The 7,845-nt window shown below is 56.3% G+C and overlaps 1 pseudogene across 1 annotated transcript; it reads right to left on the bottom strand.

Annotated features, from left to right (window-relative positions):
* Positions 1-2,469: 2,469 nt before the first annotated feature.
* LOC309583720 (olfactory receptor 14J1-like) lies at positions 2,470-4,441 on the bottom strand (annotated as a pseudogene). Its single transcript has 3 exons — positions 4,420-4,441; positions 3,868-3,993; positions 2,470-3,458 (listed from the first exon to the last, which is right to left on the bottom strand). The product of its transcript is annotated as an olfactory receptor 14J1-like (transcript).
* Positions 4,442-7,845: the final 3,404 nt, after the last annotated feature.

Raw genomic sequence — 7,845 nt, 5'->3', positions numbered from 1 at the left:
AGGCTCTGAGCTAAAGTTGACATCTACATGAACCTTCCAACCAAATGTTCTATTTCTATCTGCTCATTAACAGAGCATTATTAGCAATATGCTCTATGTTCATTGGTGAAACACGGATTTACCTTTCTGTATTTAGAAACTGGACAGGGCCCCATCTGGCCTTGTTTGGGGGTTTAGGATCAAACTCCCTCGGTTCCTCCTTGAGCCCCGGCCAGGCTTTGGGAGAAACCAAAGAGGAGAATGAAACCAGATGTTCCCACACTAGAAGTGATGTCAGCTTGTTTGTTCAACGCTGTCAAAGCTGGGCCCTCTCACAGCGAGGTTGAAGCCTCGGTGCCCGCAAAGGTGGATGTACCTGCAGGAATTCCCAGGGTCTGGGAATGGCTCTCCAGTCCTTGGCTGGGACAGCTTCCCCCAGCTGATGTGAGGATGTGGATGATGGCAAGGTCTGAGGGTGACTGGTGCTGTCTCTTTCTTGATTACTGTACACAATCTTGGGTAGTGATGATTGGGTGCTTTGCTGGGCTTCTCCTTTTGTGATTCTTTGCAGTTTTGCATTATAATAAATTCCACTATTCCTGAACTTGGTGTCTGTGTCTTTGGTGCTGACCCTGCCCACTGGCAAAACAGACACTGAGGGCCCTGGGAGAACCAAAGGGGCCTTGCGACACCGCGGGGCCTCGTGTAACCAAGGGCGCCATAGTGACACCGTGGGGCCCAAAGGAACCAAGGGGCCAGCGTGACACTGCAAGGCCTCGTGGAACCATGGAGAGCATTGTGACACTGTGGGGACTCCTACAATCAAGGGTCCATTGTTTTCCTCTCCCTGCCCCAGCCCCAGCCCTGCAAAGAAGCCCAGTCCTGTCTGGCCCTGCAGCAGGAACTGGAGGCAGTGCAGGTCCGGGACAGTGACTCTGTGTCTGGGATGCTCAGGAGATCCTCAGCTCGGGCAGCTCGTGCAGCCCCAGGGCCCCGCTGCCCAGCACAGCAGCAGAGAGTTGGCTCCGGGGCTCCTCAGGCTGCTCCTGCTGCCATCCCAGGCACAGGGCAGCCTCTTGCCAGGGCTCCCACTCTGCACACACACGAGCTCCTGCTCTTCTCCTGGCCCATGCCAGCTCCCCACAGGGCCTTTTCCAGGGGAACACGTCTGTGCTGGCCTGAGCAGCCATTGCTGTAGCCTCTGCCCTGCTGCCCAGAGCCCCCGAGCTGGGGGTGCTGCTCTGCAGAGCATGGGGGCTGTGCTGCCCAGGGCCATGGGCTGCCTCTGCTGGGCTCTGCTGCTCAAGCTGGGAGACAGAGCTCTGCAGCTGATGGTGCTCCCTGCACTGACCCCCTCCCACACAGGCTCTGCTGTGGCCATGGAGGGTGCTCAGAGGTGCCTGCCTTGTTCCAGGGCGGGCACATGGGCTGGGGCTGCCCTGGATCCTCCTCTGCAAGTTCCCCGAGGGTCAGACGAGTCACTGCTCAGACTCCTTTCCCTGTACCTGCTGTGTCCCCCTGGGCTGCAGAGCTCTCATGGGTCACAGGAAACATTCAGTCCTTTATCTGTGGGTGAGCCCACCCTGGACAGGCCTGTGCCCAGTGAGCTCCACTCACTGCTGATCCCTGGCACACACTGTCCCTGCAGGTCCCCCGTGTTCTGCTGGCAGCTCCCAAGTCCCTCCAGAAGAACATTCCCCTGCCATCAGCCCTGGCACAAGCTGCAGAGCCCCAGGAAGGTTCATCACAGACCATTCACCATCTGGTGGGCACTGGCCACCAACAAGCAAAACCTGAAGCACACCCGAGTCTCTTGAAGGCCACACTGGGACCCTGATCTCATCCCACTGAGCCCTGGGAGAACAAGGAACACAGGCAGCCTCTTTAGAGTCTGGTCCTTGGGCCTGTTCCTGACAGTGACTGTGGAGGGAGAGCAAAGCCTTCCTGCAGTGCCTTCAGGAGATGCCCTTTGCTGATGGAACTGCTGTGGCGGAGCCCAGCTGTGTCCCAGCAGTGCCCATGGCCTGTCCCTGCCTGTGACACGCAGCAGGACTCGCACCACCCGGACAGAGCTGTTGGCCTTACACCATCACAGCGGCTCCAAAGGAGAGAGTGGAAGTAATAAGAGAGGAGCTCTGAAAAGACCAAGCTCTGCTGCTCCCTGGCTGTGCTGCTCTGCTGGGACTCTTCCCCCCCAATGCCTGCAACACTGGCCCTGCCCTCCAGCTCCAGGGATGGACTTAACCAAAGGATCTCAAACAGACACCTTGCTGATGGGTCCTTTATTTAATGTGAATACCCACAGAGCAGACTCCTTATTGACACAGTCCCTGCCAACAGTCACATTCAGCCTGTAAACAGTGAATAAGATGCATAACAAAATCTTTTGGGTACAACCTTAACATATGAGAAGAAAAAAAAGCCACCAAAACCACCACCACCAAAACAACCTGAGAAGGCAGGCTGGGCCTCTAATGATTACACTTTAGCCTATGGAGCTGAAAACAGGCAGGTTTTTGCTTCTGGAAAGCATCCAGTCATCACTTTCCTCAGGGCGTCCCTGAGCTCCTGGTTCCTCAGGCTGTAGATGAGGGGCTTCAGGGCTGGAGGCGCCACCGAGTACAGAACTGGCAGTTCCAGGTCCAGGGATGGGGAGGAGATGGAGGGGGGGCTTCAGGCAGGCAACAAAGCCAGTGCTGAGGAACAGGGAGACCACGGCCAGGTGAGGGAGGCACGTGGAAAAGGCTTTGTGCCGGCCCTGCTCAGAGGGGATCCTCAGCACGGCCCTGAAGATCTGCACATAGGAGAAAACCATGAACACAAAAGAACCAAAAGTTAAACAGATGGAAAACACAACAAGCCCGAGCTCCCTGAGGTGGCAGTGTGAGCAGGAGAGCTTGAGGATGTGTGGGATTTCACAGAAGAACTGGCCCAGGGCATTGCCCTGGCCCAGGGGCAGGGAAAATGTATTGGCCATGTGCAGGAGAGCGTAGAGGAAGGCACTGGCCCAGGCAGCTGCTGCCATGTGGGCACAAGCTCTGCTGCCCAGGAGGGTCCCGTAGTGCAGGGCTTTGCAGATGGACACGTAGCGCTCGTAGCACTCGACAGCGAGGAGGGAAAACTCTGCTGAAATGAAAAAGAGAAAGAGAAAGAGAAAGAGGCTGTGCAGCACCTCCTGCCTAGGAGGTGGTTCTGGTGTCCCAAAAGGGAATTGTGCATGGCCTTGGGGACAGTGGTGCAGATGGAGCCCAGGTCGGTGAGGGCCAGGCTGAGCAGGAAGAAGAACATGGGGCTGTGCAGGTGCTGGCCGCAGGCTCCGGCGCTGATGATGAGGCCGCTGCCCAGGAGGGCAGCCAGGGAGATGCCCAGGAAGAGGCAGAAGTGCAGGAGCTGCAGCTGCCGCGTGTCTGCCAATGCCAGCAGGAGGAAGGGGCTGATGGAGCTGCTGTTGGACACTCGCCGTGTCTGGCCATGGGGACCTGTTCATGGAGAAAAGTCAGTGACAGCTTAAGGGAAACGTCTCTCAGCAAAATCAAAGACATGCCCCACAAATCCTTCTCCTGTCACACACTGACACCTTATGGGGATTCAGAGTGTGGCCACAGAGAAGGGCTTTGGCTGGCGTGGGGCCTTGCGAGAGACGGGGCAGGCCGGGGCCATGTCTGGCAGGAGGCGAGACAAAGAGCAAGAGGCGAGACAAAGAGTAGGATAGTTAATGGGAGATTGGGCAAGGAGATGGTAATCTGTAGCCCTTGGAGATGTAAAACAGAACCTTAGGAGCTGAAGTTTGTAGCTGCTGAACTGCTGGTTTGGAACAGTATATAAAGATGGGACTTGTGCGATAGAATTTGGCTTTGCATTCAGCCGGCCAAGTCCGTGTTCGATCACCGACAACACCCTTCTGTTTTTCTAGCAGATCTTCCTTCAGCTCCAGCCGCAGCCCTGGTTGGTGCTGGCTGAGTGTGACATGAGTTTCAGGGCAGTTGCTCCGGGGGTTTTTATAATTCAGCCTTGCTGTGCAGAAGGGGGAGGGGGACAGGGACCTGTCCTGGTGTTCCACTTTGAAAGCCCAGCTAACACAAGGGCACTCCCAGGGCCCAAGAACAGGAATGGCAAAAGCTGTTAAAGTGTTCTAGAGGTTTTTATAGCTCCTCTTCATCTCCCCTGCTGACTGTTTTTGGATGTCAGAAACACTCAGCATTTCTGCTGCCCTCGGGGAGAATAGAGCGAGTTCTGTGAGGCAAGGTGGTGAGTGGAGAGTGAGGGGAGGTGGTCTGTCACTCTGTCCTGTTCCAAGATCCTCTGGCCTTTCACCCTCCTCAGACAGAGGATAATCACCCTCCCATATTTCCCTTAAAAACCATCCCAATGCTGCTGAGAGCAGATCGATCCACCACAGCCCATCAAATGTCCATCCCCTTCTCGAGCTCTCAGCCCCACACTGGTAGCCAAATACACACATGGCTCGTTTCACCAACCCAACAGCCCTTTCTCCATCATAAAACTTTTGTGTCTCACTGTGGGGCTTTCAGGTAACACCAAGATGCTACACGACCTGTTTGCGCCCTGGAGGCAAGCTCAGAGCTTAGGGGGAATCCTCAAGAAGAAAGCCAAGTGTCCTAATGATGGCATTGGATGTAGGGAGATGGAGCTCCTTCCCTGGCTGCATTGCCCACAGCCGGGCTCTGGGGCCAGCGTCACCCTGAGCCAGCTGTGCCCCCTCCCAGAGCCCCCAGGGCCGGGCAGCTGCTCCCAGCCCTGTGCTCTGCAGAGGGAACTGGGCCCGGGGCTGCAGAGCTGCCCCACGGCTCTGCTGCAGCTCTGCCTGCCCAGGAGGGGCTTCACGCCTTGGACCCCCGGCCCTGAGGGCAGAGGCTTGGCTGAGGGAGAGAGGAGGGGAGGGGGCTTGTTCAGAGGGAGGGGCTGCACTCGAGGGCATCCTGTGGAGGTCTCTAAGCTCTCCCTGCCACAACATTTCTGCCTTTTGTTTTCTCTCATTGCCTGATCTTCTCTCTGCTTGCTGAAGATCTTCCTCCTGGAGCTGTTTCCCTGTGCCTGATCTCTCCCTGCCAGCACTCACAGACCCCATATCTCTGTGCACTCTCCTTGGCCCTACAGAAACCTGCCTGTGTGCAGGGCACTGGCTGGGGACAGGTTCTGTTTGCAGCTGGGAGAAAGGACAGCTCAGACTGAGCCCGGTGGGTCCAGCAAAGGTGATGCCGGTGCGGTGCATGGGCAGAGGAGTGTCTTGAAAGCACTTTAGGAAACTCCTGCAGAGCACTCAAGTTACAGTTCCGATGCCTTAGGGACTCTTAAAAATGATGAATGCCTTTATCACTTCCCCCCTCCCATTCCCCAAGAGTAGGAGACTGAAAACAGTCTCAGGAAATTTCATCCCTATAGAAAGGATTGTGTTGGAAATACTACTGGACTGAGCTGAAGGCCTGAGCATGTCCTCATGTTCTACACCAGAGATACTCAGAGAATGCACTTCCTGAATCCACAGTCAGTGGCATGTTCCAGCTTGAGGAGATCACTCCAGGAACTGCAGCTGCACTGTCCTGCAGCCAGAGGCTTCCTGTGTCAAGGGCTGGGAATGATTCTCCCCCGGTCACTTCTCAGCATCTTCCCAGCCCTAACGGATGGAACCCCTCTGTGCCTCTGTGCTGTGCCCGGGCTGGCTGCAGGCAGTGCCCCAGCCACCGGAAAGGCAGATCCTGTCCCTCCCTCATTGCTCGGGACTCTTCCCGGGGCACTGGGATGTGGGCATGTGGAATGCCAAGGGCAGGACCATGGGGCGGCCCCTGCCATGCTGCTGAGCAGGAAAAAAGAGGCAATGAGGCCCCAGGGCTGCAAGGGTCACTTGTCTCCCAACTGGCCTCAGGGCCAGGGCCAGCAGCCCTGGCCAAAGTGCTCCAGAAGTTGCCTCTGTCAGGGCCTTGCAGCTTCTGCACACCCCTCTTCCCTCTCCGGCCCAGGCTGTCCCACGGTGTCCCTGCCCTGCGCCTCTGTCCCTGCAGGCTGTCCTCATCCCCCCGGCTGCCCCACCTGGCTGGCCCCTTCCTTTGCTGGCAGCTCTGCGTCCTGCCTGCCTCTGCCTGGGCACACAGAGCCTTGGGCTGCTCCAGACTCCTTCTGGGGGACACGTTGCACCACTGCACTGCCCGGGGAGAGAAATTCCTTTCTCCTCGTGTCCAGTTTGGACCTCCCCAGCTGCCCTTTGCATTAATTCTTTCTTTTGCTGGCTGTTCTCTACTGTGTCAAAAGGATCCACCATCTCTGAAACCACCCTTCAAGCCCTCCCAGGACTCTCCTCCGCTGTCCTCAGTCTCCACTCCACTGAGCACAGAGCTCCTTTGTCCCTGTGTAGTGATCATGTGCTTGAGGCCACGGGCACCTAGACAAGAAGGTCAGTTCTTTTCTACAGCAAGGAAACCACAGAAGCCCAGTGTTTTGAAGGCAGATGAGAGGCAGCCACCAGAGGCCAAGGCAAGCCAGACCTGTGTGTCCTTGCAGCTTCTGTCTGAAAGCAACCCTTGGACATATGGGGAGTTTTGGAGGTGGAATTCCATTTCAGCTGTGGGTGCCTGGACCGGAATGACAGTTCTTCTCGCCAGGAAGGAAAGGGCAGAGCCCCAGTGTTTCAAAGGCTGATTAGTGGTGGCTCAAGGAGGCCAAGGCCAGCCAGACCTGTTTGTCTTGGCAGCTTTTGTCTTGGAGCAATCCTTGGATAGACGGATCTAGGGCTGCCAAATCCCACTTTTGTCCATGGACGTCTGACCCATAAGGACAGTTCTTTTCCACTGGCAGAAAAGTGAGGAGCCCCAGTGTTTCAAAGGCAGATGAGAGCTGGCCCTCAGGAAGCCAAGGGAAGCTGGACATTCCTGGCAGCTTTTGTCTGGGAGCTATTCCTTGGAGATATGGAATTTCAGAGGTGGATTCCCAATTTTGGCCATGGATGGCTGGACTTGAAAGATGGTTTTTTCCATGGCAAGAAAAGCACAGCCCCCTGTGTTTTGAAGGCAGATGCGAGGTGGCCCCTAAGAGGCCAAGGCCAGCCTGAGCTGTCTGTCCTGGCAGGTTTCACATGGGAACAATCCTCGGATAGAATCCAATTTGGAGGTAGCATCCTAATTTCAGCCATGGGTCCCTGGAGGAGGACATTTCTTTCCCACAGAAAGGAAAGCACGGAACTCCAGCGTTTCAGGGGCAGAGGAGAAGCAACCCTCAACATGCCAAGGTCAGTTGGACCAGGCAGGTGGCCCCCAGGAGGCCGAGCCAACCAGACCTGTTCCACGCTCTTTGCAGCCTTGGGGCCCTGCAGCATCACAATTTTGTTCCCCTGAGGCCCAGCAATATCACAGTGGTCTCCTTGGCTCTGCAGTGGCACAAAGGCCCCTTGCTTCCATGAGGCCTTGCTGTGTCAAAACGGTTTCCTTGGTTCCATGGGGCTGCAAAATAACACAATGGCCCACTGGTTCCATGAGGTCACAGAGTGTCACAGCGGTCTCCATGATTCCATAAGGTCCTGCAGGGTCACAGTGGCTCCTTGGTTCTATTGGGCTTCCCAGGATCACAATGGCCCCTTGCTTCCACAAGGCCTGGCTGTGTCACACTGGCCCTTTGCTTCCATGAGACCTTGCAGTGTCACAATGGTTTCCTTGGTTCTATCAGGCCCTGTGGTGTCACAATGGCCCCTTGATTCCATTGGGCCTCTTACTGTTACATAGTTCTTAGTTCCGTGACGCCCTGTAGTGTCACAGTGGTCTCCTTGGCTCCATGGTGCCACGCAGTGTCACAACGGCCCCTTGGTTCTCTGAGGCCCGGCTGTGTCACAATGGCCCCTGGCTCCCATGAGGCCCTGTG

Source organism: Coloeus monedula (genome assembly GCF_965178545.1).
Source record: "Coloeus monedula genome assembly, chromosome: 32".
In the NCBI taxonomy this organism is placed as follows: Eukaryota; Metazoa; Chordata; class Aves; order Passeriformes; family Corvidae; genus Coloeus; species Coloeus monedula.
The sequence above is the reverse complement of the archived record's forward strand: the minus strand, read 5'-3'. Positions and strand labels throughout refer to the sequence as shown.